We start from the raw sequence: 16,756 nt of genomic DNA, 5'->3' as shown, positions 1-16,756 counted from the left end.
TAGCATTACAAAATAGGAAAATGATAAATATAGGAGAAGATGTGGGAAATTTGGAACATTTGAGAGATGAGACCTTTATCAGAGAAACTTGCTTCATTTTTTTTCCCTGTAGGGAAATATAGATTTTTTTTTACCCAATTGAATTTGTATGTTATTATCTCCTTCAGCCAATTCCAATGAGAGTAGGGTTCAGATATATCTCCCCATCCCTCACCACCACTGTAATAAATTTTTCTTGCCTCTTTTTTTTTGTGATATTTTACCCCAATCTACTACCCCCTTTCCATTTCTCCCAGAAGTTTTCTCTCTTACCCATTAATATTACTTTTAAAGATAAGATTCCATCATTTTCAGCTCACACCTGTGCATTCTGTCTATATATACTCCTTCTAACTCCCCTGATAATGAAAAAGTATCATCTTCCCATGTAGGAATAAAACAATTTAACCTTACTGAGTCCCTTATCATTTCCCTTTCCTGTTTACCTTTATATGCTCCTCTTACGTCTTGCATCTGGAAGTCAAAATTTCTATTCATCTTTGGTCTTTTTATCAAGAATGAATAAAAGTCCTCTATTTCACCAAATGTCCATTTTTTTCCTGAAGGATTGTATTCAGTTTGGCTGGATCGATGATTCCTGGACTGGTTTTCCAGGGCAGTCATATTTCTTTTTTCTTTTCTTTTTGTATTTAATATTTAATTTTTCCCCAGTTACAAGTATAATTTTTAATATTTGTTTTAAAACTTTGAGTTTCAAATTCTCTCCCTTTCTCTCTCCTCACCACCCCTCGTTGAGAAGGCAAGCAATTCTATATGTTATACATGTGTAGTCATGCAAAGCATAGACATAATTTGTTGTGAAAGAAAACATAGGAAAAAAACTCAAGAAAAGTAGAGAAACTTGCTTCAACCTTTTCAGTTAATATTACTATTATTTTCCTTAATCCTATTCCCCGTAACCCTGCTTGTTCCCTCTCTCCTTTCACCCTGTCCCTCTTCAAAAGTGTTTTGCTTCTGAATACCCCTTCCCCCAATCTGCCCTCTCTTCTATCACCACCCCCTTATCCCCTTCCCCTTCTACTGTTTTCTGTAGGGTAAGATAAATTTTTATACCCATCTCCTGTGTACCTTATTCTCTCTTTGAGACAATTCTGATGAAAGTAAGGTGCACTCACTCTCCCTGTCTTTCCCCCTCTTCCCCTCCATGTTGCCTCTTTTATGTGAGATAATTTGCCTCACTCTACCCCACTTTTTCTCTTTCTGCCAGTACATTCCTCTCATGTACTTTAATTCACAGAATCGTTATCTGGCCACTGGACCCAGATGTCTCTGGAGGAGAAAGTGAGGCTGGTGATTTTGTGCAGCCCTTCCTCACTTAAATCCAATTCATTTGCAAGTCATGGCATCACCTTCCTGATGTCATGGTCGTCTTCAAGAATGAAGGCCAAATCAAAACCTCTGAGTAGTTCAAGCTGCCTGAGTGGCCAGCTGGACAGTTCCAGTTGAGGAACTCAGCTCCTCCTCTCCCTTACCCTCCTCTCCCCTCCCTTCCCAATAATGGAGAAAATATTATGACGTTTAAGTAAAGTCATAATGTGCATTAGTGTTGTTTTTTGTTTGTTTGTTTGTTTTCACTGATACGATGCCCTGGTTGTGAGGTTCATGTTGGGATGAATAGGAGAGAGCAGTCACGTAAGACCTAAAGGTAGTTATAGCACAGTGGTTCAGTTTTTCCTTCTCGCTACACTCAGTGTGTTTCCTAAGTGACCCCCGCTGCTAGTTTTCTGGTTAAGTCATTTTGGTCAAAAGCTTCAGTGACACGTCTACGCTTCATCATCTCGTACCAGATGTAAGTACTTGGTCAGCTTCTCCACTGTCCCAAGATTCCCACACAAAGTACATTGAAGAATGCAGTTATGCGCTTCCAGTCTCCGTTGTCGCTTCCACCCCCCTCCGCTTGTCTCGGTCATGGACCCGTCACTGCTGCCACTGCTGGGGCACCCTGTGGCCCGGGCTCTGTGCCCTGCCACCCTCCTGACGCTTCGCCCTGCTGTGGCCGCCACCACTCGAGCCTTCGGAGGCTTTCTGGGAGGAGGAATCGCCAACAGGCCAGGACGCCCACGCCCCCGCCTCTTGCAGCAGCCCCGGAGTGCCCCTGGCCTAAGCTCGTGCACGTGTTGGGGTCTCCACACCGAGGGGAACAAGGCCTTTGCTGAATTCCTGACGGATGAAATTAAAGAGAAGAGGAAAATCCAGAAACACAAATCTCTCCCTAAGGTGTCTGGGGATTGAGTGTGCAGGGGACAGAGGCCAAGTTAGGTCAGAGATTAGCGAACGAGATGATCGCGATCACATTTAATATTAACAACTATCCCATCAACATTTGATGATGAGCCATTAGAGGGACAGAAAGTCCAGGAACCAGAGTCTGAAGTTACATCAACCCTAAAGTTCATGGTGGAGGTTTTGAAGGATGATACCAAGAAGGCCCTTGTGTTGGACTGCCACTATCCTGAGGATGAAGTTGGACAAGAAAATGAAGATGAGGTGACATCTTCTCCATCAGTCAAGTTACCTTTCAGCCCACCGCTGAACCCAACTGGAAGGATGCAAATTACACACTCAACACAGATTTCCTGGATTGGGCCCTGTATGACCACCTGATGGACTTCCTGGCTGACCTTGGAGTGGGCAACACCTTTGCAGACAAACTGATGGAGCTGAACATGGCCTTAGAGCACCAGAGTACATCAGCTTTCTGGAAGACCTGAAAAGGTTTGTTAAGTATCAGTAGGGAAGCCTGAGGCCAAGGCCCTGATGGGCATCCAGAGCCCTTCCTTCCAAGACAATGTTATCTAGAAGCTGTTGTGGGAGAAAGTGCCACAAATACCACCAGGCCTGAAATATGTTCCTGAGCCCTCCTTTGTTGGCATTTTTGTACACCACTACAGAATGATGAGAAATCACATCTAATCATCCTAAACTGAACTCATTTCCCCATTCCTTTGAAGGTAAGAATTGCAATTTGACTCAATAGACTAGAGTTCTGCAATGAACCTAAGATCTAAAAGGATATACTTTTGTGGGATACATATTAGCATCTATCCATACCTACCCATTTTTGGCAACTCTATCCCATGTTCTCTAATAAGTTCTCCACCACCCTAGTAGACTGGGACCTTTCCTCATTTTCTCCTGATTTTATGAAGCTACTAATGATGTATCAGGAGCTATCAATCACTTACCCCTCATCCTTGCCACAGGACCAATTTCTCTTCATTTTTGCTTATGGTTTCCTTTGATGATAACCTCTTTCTGTCAAATGAAAATAGATGTTATAATATATATAAGCATATGTGTGTCTATGTATGTATGTATTTATGTATGTGTATATATTATATAATGCAATCATTGCTTGAGGAATTAATTTTAATGCTTGATGAAATGAAATTAAGAATTCTTTTTGTTTCATTTGCTTAGTGAAGAGCAATTGTGTCTACATTATGTCACACAGTTTAATTGATAGCCATTGAATACAACTGAATTTTTAAAATGCATTTTTTAAAGAATCTAGAATGTGCACTCATTCTTTTTGGCTTGGGATATAGACAAAAAAGGAATATTGTCTTGCATTTAAAAGGCTTACATTTGAAATGTCAGTTAATGGTAATTTAGGCTTAGCCCATGACTCTTTTGGTAAACATTGTTCTTATTACACAAATACCACTGTTCTAGAAATCCATTTGTAGAATGATTCATTTAACAAAGTCCCAAATATGTCATTTGCATCCATTTCTCTTTTGGTCCAGTGTTCTTTGACTTTCAGGGTTGGAAGATACCTTAGAGACACAAATTCTCCCTACATGAAGTATGACTCGTAATGACAATTTCCCCATGTGGTCATAAAGAAATTTTGTGAATACCTCTAGTGATAAAGAATTTTCTCTTTTAAAGGGAAGCCCATACTAATATTGGGCAGCTATTTATTAACAAAGGCAGTCAAGTGACATGCAGCAGATAGAGGTTTGGGTTTAGAAATCAGGAATACATCTTCATGAGTTCAAGTTCAGCTTCAGACACTTACTAGTTGTGTGACCTTGAGCAAGTCACTTAACCCTGTTTGCCTCAGTTCATCTATAAAATGAGCTGGAGAAGGAAATGGCAATCCACTCCAGTTTCTTTGCCAAGAAATTATAACATTGGTTCACAAAAACTAGGACATAAGTGAAATAACCCAACACAAGAGCAACCTAATTGGAAATTCTTCCCTATATTGAGCTAAAAGCTTTCATTCTATAACTTTCATGAACTGGTTCTACTTCAACTCTCTGGGGTCAAGATGAAATTCATAAAACCTTCTTTACTTTGACAATCATCCAAATACCTGGAGATAGTTTAACAATGCTCCCAGTATTTCTGAGCAACAAGTACCAATTGAGGACTTACTACAATTTAGTACCTAAGTTAGTTATGGAATAACAGTAGAGAAATATATAGGAAGAGCATAGAGAGTCTTTATTCCCAAGCAGTTGACAACTAATGTGGAACAACAAGACTCAGAACATGTAAAACTGGAGAAATCAGTTGAGCCCTTTCTAAAGTATAGTTCAAACTTCAGTGCAATAGAAGCTCAAAATGGAGGGAGGAGGTTTGATATAGGTTGGGACAATCAGGGAAAGCTTTCTTGGAGGAAGTAGAATAAAATAAAATTTTGCGGTTGATCTAATCTTTTTTGGTTCAAATCATAGATAAAAGATAAATTCAAAGAGATAGATTTCAAAATGTTTGTCTAAGAGCAATCAAAACCTTTTGCCAACAAATTCATAATAAAGTGACAAATTGATCAATCTGAAAGTCAATTTAAGATCCTTAAGAAGAGAGACTGTATCATTTTTGTCTTTGTATTCACAAGGCCTGCACACAGTGGGTTGACATTTTTTTTTGACCACAAATGTGTTTCATTTTTAAGCAACTGATAAGATTCAGAGAAGTCGCATACATTCAATATTTTTAAACCAATGTATACTTTAACTGTGTTGTAGAAGGGACACCATTTAAGAAACATGTTTATCAAATGAAGAACTATGTCTTTTCTTATACCAAAATATCTCTTTTAGTTAACTCAGTACTTCCAGATTCTGGGATTTCATCTGGGTGAGCACTTTGTCCACTAGTTTAGACTACAATCACTCCAAGCCTCTTCAGGCTTTGTGATTTATTGGACAATAAAATTTCCTCACCTGGTGGTGAAATTTCTGAATGCTTAGCTTCCTTGTTGGACATCTCCTGTCAGTATTTGCATTTTTCTGACATAGTCTTACAACCAACTCCCAGAATTAACTCTACATCATAATGAAGCATTGACAGAGAGGTAATTAACACTGGGAAAATGGGGCTTTGCTCTACAGTACTAACTTAGGGGTGAGGTATACTCCCCCAGTAGGAGGTTGTATTTGCTTCTCATGGTGACTGATGCCTTTGCATCTTATCTTGCCATCTTCTAGAGCCTGCACTCTAATCAACTCTCTTAGGGTCCCCTTGCCAACGCTCCATCTTTCATGTGACCTTCCTTTTCACCTCTAACCAACCAGGGAAAGGATTATTTTCTAGGACTAGCTGCCTCCCCACCCCGATTTGGCTACGCACAAATTTTTTACTATTTTCTGTGCTCTTGCTACCAAAGTCCCCTTAATCATTAACTTTATCCCCAAATGAATTTATCCCAATTATGGTTGGATCCAGTTTTCTGTACTGGTATTGAACTTTGGTGAAAAAATTCTATGTATTAACTTTGGACTATGGGCCATTGGGTTTTCTTGTAGCAAGACATACCTGAAAAGTGACATTTTTAAAAGTTTAAGCAGTAAACACAGCACAGGGGGAAAGAAAAATCACTAGTTGTCCTTGGAATTAGGTCATTTTCAGATTCACTAATCAAGAGTAAAATAACTACATTATCTCAGTGATCTACAAGAATGTGTGTTTCCTACATCTAAGTTATTAAGTGAAGAATTAAAACTAGCTTCTCTACATATTTATTTCCCCTACTCTGTTTTATGAATGTAATATATGCTGGTTTTGTGTCTGTGTGTTTTAATGTATCTGCTTCAGTATAATAATAGCTATTTTCTGTTTTAATTTAGTAACTACCCTGAACATGTTTTGTGGTTCCTTTAAAACCTAAGAGGATTGTACAAAATGGCTTTTGAAATAAAAAAAAAGTAAGCTCTGGCCTGCTGAGTAAATATGAATTTCACAGTTAAATACATAAAATAATGATTACATCCAGTGGTCATGAGGGACATGTTTTTAGGAGTACACTAATTAAACTACATCCTTCAGATAACATGTTTCTACACTTACTAGAAATGAGGCATATCTGATTTGTCATTAAGTAATTATGAATGCTAATGCAAATCAAGCACCTTTCAAATGGGACTTCAGAATGGAGATTAATCATATATTATGCTTTCTGATCTTCCCACAAAAGGGTCACTTAAAAAAAAAAACAACTAAGAAAAGAATGAGAGGTATTGTGCCATTGTTGTTAGAGAGATGGATTCAAAGTCAGAAAGAACAGGATTCAAGTTTCTCCTCTGATGTATATTAGCTTTGTGAACTTGGCCAAGTCATTTAACTTTTCATTACTTTAGGCATCTCTAATTCTATACATAGCAGAGAAATTGTTGACCTACACTGATAGGAGAAGTTTCTCTACCTGGGAGTTTGCTAATTCCAATAAAATTACAGGTCTAGGACCTATTCTTAGTAAAAGGAAAGAATGAGATACCAAAAGACAGAAGGGTATTATTCATCGAAATACTGATCTTTTCTGTTCCATTTTTTTCCATTTTAGTAAAAATACAACAATGCTAGCAATCACTTTAGCAGGGAAAAAAGAAGGCTCAGACTGTAATTCTGTCACTCTCTGTTCATATTATAATTTATATTTCTCAGTTCTTTGTAGTGAGCCAAGTTCCTATAGAATATCAAAGATAAAAGACAACAGTATACACAAAGCCAGGAAGAAGGTGAGGGAGAAATGGAAAAAGAAGTGACCCTGGGACAGAAATGAAGAGAAACAGTAAGTTACAATCTATGAGAAGAAAGGAAAATGAAGCAAGTACAGGAATAAAGAAATGACATTGAAAAAAAAAATCTCAGACTTGAAGGGACAGAGTGGTTAATAGAAACTAAATAAAAGCAGCATGAAACTAAGGGTTATCAGGTGTCCCCACATGTCATAAATATGATATAGGCTTTAGGAAAGATTTCAGAAAGAACCCTTTTGGGGGACAAATAAAACTACAGGAGCAAAAATATCCCGGGGGGAGGGCTATTTTATAGTTAATTAATATATACATTTTATAAACACTAGAAAGTTTTGGAGCATTAAAACTTTATTCCTTTATGTGAAGAAATCATTATCGCATTTATGCAAATATATGAAGAATCTGTGATTTCCTTTGGGCTAATAATATCAGTTGATATGAACTCCCATTGTGTGGAAAGTCCCCCCACTAATTCAGATTGTATCCCGTCTGTTACTTTTTACGTAAGATTTTGGAAGCTGCCTAGGGCAGCTATTTTACCAGAATCAAAAAGTTAGTGTCAGGGATAGGATTTAACCATTAATTCCAAAGTTACTCTCCATTATAAAATTAAGGAAAAGAGAGAGAGAAAAAATCTACTGTGTAACAGATCTGTCTTCACCTAAATCTATATTATCAACCACATACAAAAACCAAATATCCATAATGTTTTTTCTGTTATTAGAGGCTTTTAGTCAAGCCACCATTGTGATGATCATCAATAAAATACATTCATTTATGTGAATATCATATATGTGTGTGTCTTATATATATACATATGCTTTGTGTAGCAAGGCCAATAGATATGACATATTTATATATAACAACCCTAAATAAAACCTCAGACTTTGTCCAAAATAACTTTTCTACAGAGAAAAGGGCATTGGACTTGGAATCAAAAGACCTGGGTTCAAATAATTGCTCCACTGTGTATTAACTGGGTGACCCTGGAAAAATCACATCATTTTTTGGCTCTCTATCAGTTTCCCCTTTTTTTAAAATGAGGAAGTTGACTCTCCAAGGTCCATTCTGGCTGTAGATCTATTACTCTATTACATATATGTGTATGTGTGTGCTATTTCAAAGTTTAGTAATTGTCTTAATGTTTTAAATTTTTCTCTCTATTTTTCTTATATGTTAGAAAAAATTAGAAAGAAGGAAGGAAACTTCCTAATGACTATGAAGATAACTTTAGAACTCAGAGAATACATACATATAAATATATAAGCATGCATATATATACACACAAATATACATACATACACACACATATATGCATATGCAAATGAATGTGTGGATCAGGATATGTGTTTGTGTATGTATACATACAAACATGCATATATGCATACATACACACATACATATAGACATGCACAAGCACACATATATGCACACACATGTGTGTATAGATATGGATATATGTTTGTGTATATGTGTGTATAGATAGATAGATATCTATCTGTATAAGTATACATGTGTAGGTGTATATGTTTATGTACACACACATATATACATACATATATGTGTTTGTGCATATATACACACATACATTCATACAGACATATATGCATATATAATGTACAGTGTATATATGCATGTACACTTGTATATGTACATATATGCATATACACACATATACATGCACATATGTGTATATGTATACATATAGACACCATATATATTCTCACACACATCATTGTATATGTACACTGACATATACACATATATTGTCTAAAATATATATAGTACACAAAGTGCATATATATGCATATATATAAACTTTATATACTATATACACTTTACACACACATGCACACACATTATCTATCATCTCTCATGTATTCACGCAAGTGTATGTATATATACCCATGTGTATATACACCTTGCACACATGTGTGTACATGCACACACACATGTACCCATATGTGTATGCACATACATCACATGCATGTGTGTTGTGTGTTACATATACACGCATATGTATATGAGTGTCTGTGTGTGTTTATGTATGTGTGAATGTGTGTGCATATGTGTACTATGTGTGCATGTTTGTTTTTATGCATATATGCATGAGTCTATGTGTTTATTTATGTGTGTATATGCAATTGAGCGCTTGTATTAGATAAAGTTGATACTTTTCCTGCCTTGCCAATATTTATTCTGTTTATAGCTAAAGAATATCCTTTTCCCAGGTAGAGCAAAGCCCAGGATAGAAATCTCTGTGTGGTATTGTAGGGGCACCCATTCTCGCACATTTTTTCTCTGTGAAATAATAACACAGTTTAGAAGCACTCAAAGTCATAGATCATGAGTGAGACTCCACTGATGTATTTGGACTTGGACTCTTATTAGCCAACAAGAATACATATTTGTTCTAAACAAAATGTGTTTCATCCAATAACACAGGAAATTGAAAGAAAAGTTCCTCTCATGCATACATGCGGCATATTCTCCCACAACTGTCAGTGGAGGGGAGCACACATTCAGAGAATACTAAGAGCATAAGTGAAGGCTATGTGTTCAAGAATATATATATGAAATATATATGAATATATTAAAAGTACTCACATACAGAACATGTGCCCAGAACCACCACTAGAATAGCGCAGAACTTCTGTAACACTCTGGGAACATCGCCATTATTCTCTTCTGGTTGTTGTATCTCTTCTAGGACTTACATTGCTATATCTGATTGGCCAGGTGCTCTGTACCACCACTACTGAAACTTGGGTATTCATAGCTATCTATCTATTTACTGACTGTTCCCAGCTACCAAGGTGTGCTGGCCAGAAAGACTCTCCTTCAAGTGTAGATTGACTCTTACCCACCCAACCAATGGCAACCAAAGAAATCTAATCAGTTCCCCCACACCAAGTTTGAAACTCCCTTATTCCCTTATAGGGATAGGAAAACCTGAGTCAAGGATTCCATTAAACTACACACACACACGCGCGCGCACACACACACACACACACACACACACACACACACACACACACAGGTCATGCTCAGATCTCAATTGTCTTTCTACATGTTGAACCCAGTTCGGAAGAAAGATAATTTGCTCTTCTAGTCTGTAGAAGCTACATTTCCATGAGTTAGATGGAATAAATGAACTTGTCTATATTGCTTGAAAAAAGAACCTTGTAGGAAGATACTTCACTATCAGAGGTAAGGGAAACATTCATGAAATTTCCCTACCAATCCATTAGCAGCAAATGTAAGTTAATTTGCCTATTCATTACTTAGTAAATGCTTTCTTTTTTACTCTTGGCTTGTCTTTGTCCTCTTCCTTGTACAGGCAGTGAAGTTCTCTAAAGCAATCGACTGCAAATTAGGATCCTCTATTGCACATGCAAGTAAAGGCAGATGAGTTATGGAGAACAACGCACTTGTTCCTATACCTTCAATGGTCCTTAATTTGGTTAAGGAAAATAGCAAATGACATGACCAGTACTGGGAAAGAATGTAGTGTATTGGGATAAGGAATCTACTCTTTAAATTCTCCAAGATAAATTACTTTATACCTGAGTAACTGATAGTGATAATAGATAACAATTATATAGCTCTTTAAGGTTGATAAGCCCTTTTTTTTAACCTTACCTCAATTGATCTTCATAAATCTGTTATTTGGTATTCTGGATATTGTTATTATCATTTTAAAGAGGATAGAATCAAAGCTCAGTATGTTTAAGTGATTTCTACAGAATCAAATAACTAGCTAATGTCAGAAGTAGGATTCAGACTGAGGCTTCTATGAACTTCAAGTCTAACTAATGCTCTTTCTATAACACCATACAGCATAATGCATAGAGTAATATTGCACAAATTACACTAAAATGTATACTGGATATATCTTCCTTTTCATACTGAATTGGTACTAAAAATCCTGAGAGTGAGCAAATGAATAGAATCACTTTATGGAAGGAGCCACAGTGTCCTCAAATTTATTGGTCTCAGGATCCTTTAAATTTAAAATTTACTAAGGATCATAATAACCACATCCCACATCTTCCAAGAGCTTTTATTTATGTGAGCTAAATATAGCAAGATTTACTCTGTTAAGAATTAAAAGTCCTAATATGATTATGAAAAGTTTTGACCTCACAGAGCCCCTGAAAGTTTCTTGGGCTAGGGGACCATGCTTAAAAAAACACTGGTATAGTGGAAAAGTGGTAAGATATAAGTGGAAAGACCTACAACTCAGTCTTGGCTCTTCTACTCACTATCTCGATGACCCTAAGGCCTATCCTTTAACCTTGACTTCACTTTTTTTTTATTTGTACAATACACAATGGGAATTAAAATACGTGACTACTACTATTCCTTCTTGTTCTCTCCTTCTGTCTTTTCAGAGCCCATGGAGTACTAAAAATTCACATTTATTTTATAGTTTAAAGTTTACAAAGTGTTTATGTCAAAGCAAATTTCTAAGTAATTATCATTATTCTCCTTTCCCAAGAAGATAAGGAAAAATCTCAAAACTGTTAAGTCCATTTCAAATTAGTATGGAATCAATATTCAAACATGGACCACCTGAGTCCATATTCTCATTATATACTATATTATCACAATTTTTGATGAGGAAAAGATACATCCTTCCTTTCTTTGAGGAGGTTGGGCACTACAGTAATGGAATATTGTCAGATAAAGGTGATGCGTTGATTAGTTTTGTTAAACTGCTTTTTTCCCCTTTTTTTCTTCTGTGATTTTTCCTTTTTTAAAATTTACTTATTTATTTTTTGTTTTCAACATTCATTTCCACAAGATTTTGAGTTTCAAATTTTCTCCCCTTCTCTCCCCTTCACCCACCCCAAAAACCCATGCATTCTGATTGCCCCTTGGCTCAATGTGTCCTCCCTTCTGTCACACCCCTTCTTTCCCTTATTCTAATCTTCTCTCTTTTCTTGTAGGGGAAGATAGATTTCTATACCCCATTACCTGTATTTCTTATTTCCCAGTTGCATGCAAAAACAGTTCCCAACATTCATTCCTAAAACTTTGAGTTCCAACTTCTCTCCCTGCTTCCCTCCCCACCCATCCCCACTGAGAAGGCAAGCAATACAATATAGGCTATACAAGTCTAGTTATGCAAAAGATTTCTATAATCATCATATTGTGAAAGACTAACTATATTTCCTTCAATGCTATCCTGCCCCCATTTATTCTATTCTCTCTTTTGACCTTGTCCCTCCCCTAAAGTGTTTACTTCTAATTACTCCTTCCTCCCATTTGCCCTCTCTTCTATCATCCCCCCACCCTGCTTATCCCCTTCTCCCCTACTTTCCTGTAGTGTAAGATACATTTTCATACTAAATAGAGTGAGCATGTTATTCCTTCGTTAAGCCAAATGTTATGAGAGTAAGCTTCACTTTTTCCATCTCACCTCCTCCCTTTCCCCCTCCATTGATAAAACATTTTTTGTCTCTTTTGTGGGAGATAATTTGCCCTATTCCATTTCTCCCTTTCTCCTCCCAATATATTCCTCTCTCATCCTTTAATTTTATTTTTTTAGATGTGATCCCTTGCTATTCAATTCACCCTGTGCCCTCTGTCTATATATGTATATGCATAATCCCTCAAACTACCCAAATACTGAGAAAAGGTTCGAGAGTTACAAATATTGTCTTTCTATGTAGGAATGCAAACAGTTCAACTTTAGTAAGTCCCTTATGATTTTCATTTCCTGTTTACCTTTTCATGCTTCTCTTGACTCTTGTGTTTGACAGTCAGATTTTCTATTTAGCTGTGGTCTTTTCATCAAGAATGGTGAAAATTCTCTATTTCATTGAATGACTATTTTTCCCCCTGAAGTATTATACCCAGTTTTTCTGGGTAGGTGATTCTTGGTTTTAATTCTAGTTCCTTTGACTTCTGGAATATCATATTTCAAGCCCTTCAATCCCTTCATGCAGAAGTTGCAAGACCTTGTGTTATCCTGATTGTGTTTCCACAATAACTCAAACTGGTTCTTTTTGGCTGCTTGCAATATCTTCTCCTTGACCTGGGAACTCTGGAATTTGGCTATAATATTCCTAAGAGTTTTTCTCTTTAGGTCCCTTTCAGGAGGTGATATCAGTGGATTCTTTCAATATTTATTTTACCCTCTTGTTCTAGAATATCAGGGCAGTTTTCTTTGATAATTTCATGAAAGATGAAGTCTAAGCTCTTTTTTTCATCATGGCTTTCAGGTAGTCCCATAATTTTTAAATTGTCTCTCCTCGATCTATCTTCCAGGTCAGTTGTTTTTTCTGAGATATTTCACATTGTCTTCTATTTTTTCATTCTTTTTGTTTTGTTTTATAATTTCTTGATTTCTCATAAAGTCATTAGCTTCCATCTGCTCCAGTCTAATTTTGAAAGAACTGTTTTCTTCAGTGAGCTTTTGAACTTCCATTTCCATTTGACCCATTCTGCTTTTTAAAGCATTCTTCTCCTCATTGGCTTTTTGTACCTCTTTTGCCATTTGAATTAGTCTATTTTAAAGGTATTATTTTCTTCAGTATTTTTTGTGTCTCATTTAGCAAGCTGTTGACTTGTTTTTCATGATTTTCTTGCATTGCTCTCATTTCTCTTCCCAATTTTCCCTCCATCTCTCTTACTTGATTTTCAAAATCCTTTTTGAGCTCCTCCATGGCCTGAGACTTGCATATTTATTTTGGAGGTTTTACATGCAGACACCTTGACTTTGATGTCTCCCTCTAATGGTACACATTGTTTTTTCTCTTCTGAAAGGATAAAAGAAAATACCTGGTCACCAAGAGAGTTACCTTCTATAGTCTTATTTTTTTCCCCTTTTTGGGGCATTTTCCCAGTCACTTGACTTTTGAGTTCTTTGTCAAGTGGAGAGTATACTCTGGGGACCTGTAAGTTCTCATTTCCTCCAAGGTGGTGCAATCAAGAGAGAAGAGTTTATTCCTGTCCTGAGCACTCTAGTCTGGGAGCAACCACAAGCTTTTCTGCCCAGGATCTGCAGATAGGGTTCCCTCTCCACAATCACCTCCAGTTCCACCAGGTCAGTGCTCCTCCTCACCCCAGGGCCACCGCTCAGGGATGAGATCCAGATCAGTGGCTCAATTGCCCCAGGGTCTTTAAGCTGTGGGCTCCAAAAATAGATGCTACCACTACCTGAGGCCAGGACCAGACCACGTTCCCTTATCACCCAGGTGAAACAGCTTTCTCACTGACTTTGAAGCTGTCTTTGGCATTTGTTGGGTGAGAAATCTCAGAAATAAAGCTGCTGCCCAGGATTCCTTCTCCTCCACTCCTGTCCCAGCCACACCTGTGGTTAAGTCTGGCCATGATCACCTCTAAGCCCATTGTGATAGACCTTTCCTGTACACCTTCCAGGCTGTCTTAGGCTGGACATCTCTTTTACTCTGTTGTATTGTGGCTTCTGGTGCTCTAGAATTTGTTTAGAGTCAGTTTTTACAGGTATTATTATGGACTGTGGGAGCAGAGCTTCTACAGTTCCATCCTTCTACTCTGCCATCTTGGCTCTGCCCCCTCTTTTCTTCTGTGTTTTATCCTATAGCTTGCTTTCCTTTATTCTACTCTCATAATCCAGAACCAGAGACTATCAGAGTTGGAAGGGACCTCTTTGTCCATTCTTCTTTGTTCAACCCATAGTTGAATTAGAATCTCCTCTACAACACATTTAGAAAGTAGTGAATTCATCTTCCTTCTAAGATCTCCAGCATAGGGTCATCTACTATCACCTGGGATAGCCCATTTCACTTTTGGGCAGCTCTGATTGTGAAGAATTGTTTCCTTATATTAAAACTGTCTCTTTTATTCATTACTTTCTAGTAACAAATAGAAGGAATCTTACACTTGACAAATTTTCAGATTCTTAAAAACTTCTATAACATTTTTTCTTCTACAGGCAAAAATATCTAATATTTTTCTAGAAAAAATTCTTTAAACACCAAAAAGTGTATTTGTATACACATAGAGGAACACAAAAGGAGGATTATATATGAAATCATAAATCTCCATTTTATATGGCTTACTTTACTATATATGTATATATATGTATGTTCATATACATGTATAAATATAAATTACACAATTTACTTAAAAAATCTATTCTGTTTGTGCTTCCTTTTGAAATTCCTTCTATTCTATAAATTTAAAAAAAATTGCAAAGTAAAAAATATTACAAATGGTTTTGTTTTTGCTATTGCTAATTCCTCTTTTCCTACATAACTTCTCCCTTAAAAAATACTAGGAGAAAAAGAAAAAGCAATAACACTTTTTAAAACCTGCTTTCCCACTAATTAAATACCCAGAACAATAGGAAAAATAACACTTTTTTTTCAACCAAATAGCATAGTCAGGTAAAATGAAGCCACCTGTTTGAAATTTTGTTTTTGTGCAAAATATCCAGTTCTTTCAACTCATTCTTATGTAACATAATCTCTACTCCTCTCCACTCACCATCTTAGTTAATTTCCCTCTTATTCACCCAGTTTATCTATTTCCTTCCTGAAGTATTGCACTTGAATTAAAAATAATACTGTATATATGGTATATATGGTATAATATCCTTAACACATTAGGGATTTCCTTTGTTTTGTTTTTGTTTGTTTGTTTTTTAGTTTTTTGGCTTCCATTTTGTATGCAGTACTTATACTGAGTATATAGTCTACTAAAACTCTAGAATCCATCATTCTTAAAACTTCCTCACATTCTAAACAGCAAACCCTGAAATGCTGTGGTCTGATCACATTTTTCATTTTTTTTAATGTTAAAGTAGCCTTTGTTCCGTGTGTGTGTGTGTGTGTGTGTGTGTGTGTGTATGTATGTTTGTATTTTTACCTACAACTGTTAGTCCCTCACCTTAACATAAAGTCCCAGCCATACTTCTCACTTCAATTCTGGCTCATTAGCTCATTTGTTCCATCTGCACATAGGTTTCCTTGATCCTCTGGGAATTACTAGGCTACAAGATTGACTCAATGACTGGCAGATTCCTGTCCAGGCCAGGATAGTATACTCCCTTTACTTCCAGGTCAGTCTCCAGTCTCCTGTCTTTTCCATCTCCAAGAAAGTTGCCTTGCCCCAACATGGGTACCTTCTTCCCCGTCCCCCATTCCACCATCTCTCCATCACCCTAGGGTCTAGCCCTTCTTTATATTTTATCTTAATAAGTCTAAGGTTACTTCCTAAAGAGAAGGAATCATCTTGTTTTCTTGTTTTTCTGTCCCTAGTCATTAAAGTAGTGATTGTTAAATAATAAGTACTTAATTAATGCTGTGCATATGTTTGTGTGCATGTATGTATCTCTCTATCTATTGCATCTTCTCAAATTTTGTAGTTTTCTCCCTACCTCATTTTATCAATGCCCTCTTGATTCTCCTACAGTTCTATTTGTGTTTCCTCTATCTTTTCTGCTGGTTTCATCACCCACCTCATTTACTGGAAATATTGGCAAAGTGTGCTTCGTTGACTCTTCTATCTCTTCATGCTTTTCCTTGGCAAACTCATTTATTCCACCAGCTCTTTATGAGAAACATCTTTAGGATGAGAGAGAGAGAGGGAGAGAGAGAGAGAGAGAGAGAGAGAGAGAGAGAGAGAGAGAGAGAGAGAGAGAGAGAAAGAGAGAGAGAGAGAAGGAAGGAAGGAAGGAAGGAAGGAAGGGAGGGAGGGAGGGAGGGAGGGAG

At 36.9% G+C, this 16,756-nt stretch overlaps 1 long non-coding RNA gene and 1 pseudogene across 1 annotated transcript; one reads left to right on the top strand and one right to left on the bottom strand.

Annotated features, from left to right (window-relative positions):
- The first annotated feature begins 1,647 nt into the window (after window positions 1–1,647).
- Window positions 1,648–8,147, top strand: LOC140512573 (complement component 1 Q subcomponent-binding protein, mitochondrial pseudogene; annotated as a pseudogene).
- Window positions 2,316–5,315, bottom strand: LOC140512575 (uncharacterized). The gene is made up of 3 exons (XR_011969832.1): window positions 5,241–5,315; window positions 3,246–3,315; window positions 2,316–2,767 (listed from the first exon to the last, which is right to left on the bottom strand). It is a non-coding gene; the product is annotated as an uncharacterized lncRNA (long non-coding RNA).
- Window positions 8,148–16,756: the final 8,609 nt, after the last annotated feature.

Source organism: Notamacropus eugenii, chromosome 6 (genome assembly GCF_028372415.1).
Source record: "Notamacropus eugenii isolate mMacEug1 chromosome 6, mMacEug1.pri_v2, whole genome shotgun sequence".
Lineage (NCBI taxonomy): Eukaryota > Metazoa > Chordata > Mammalia > Diprotodontia > Macropodidae > Notamacropus > Notamacropus eugenii.
Note: the sequence above shows the minus strand (reverse complement) of the source record. Positions and strands in the feature narration are given on the sequence as shown.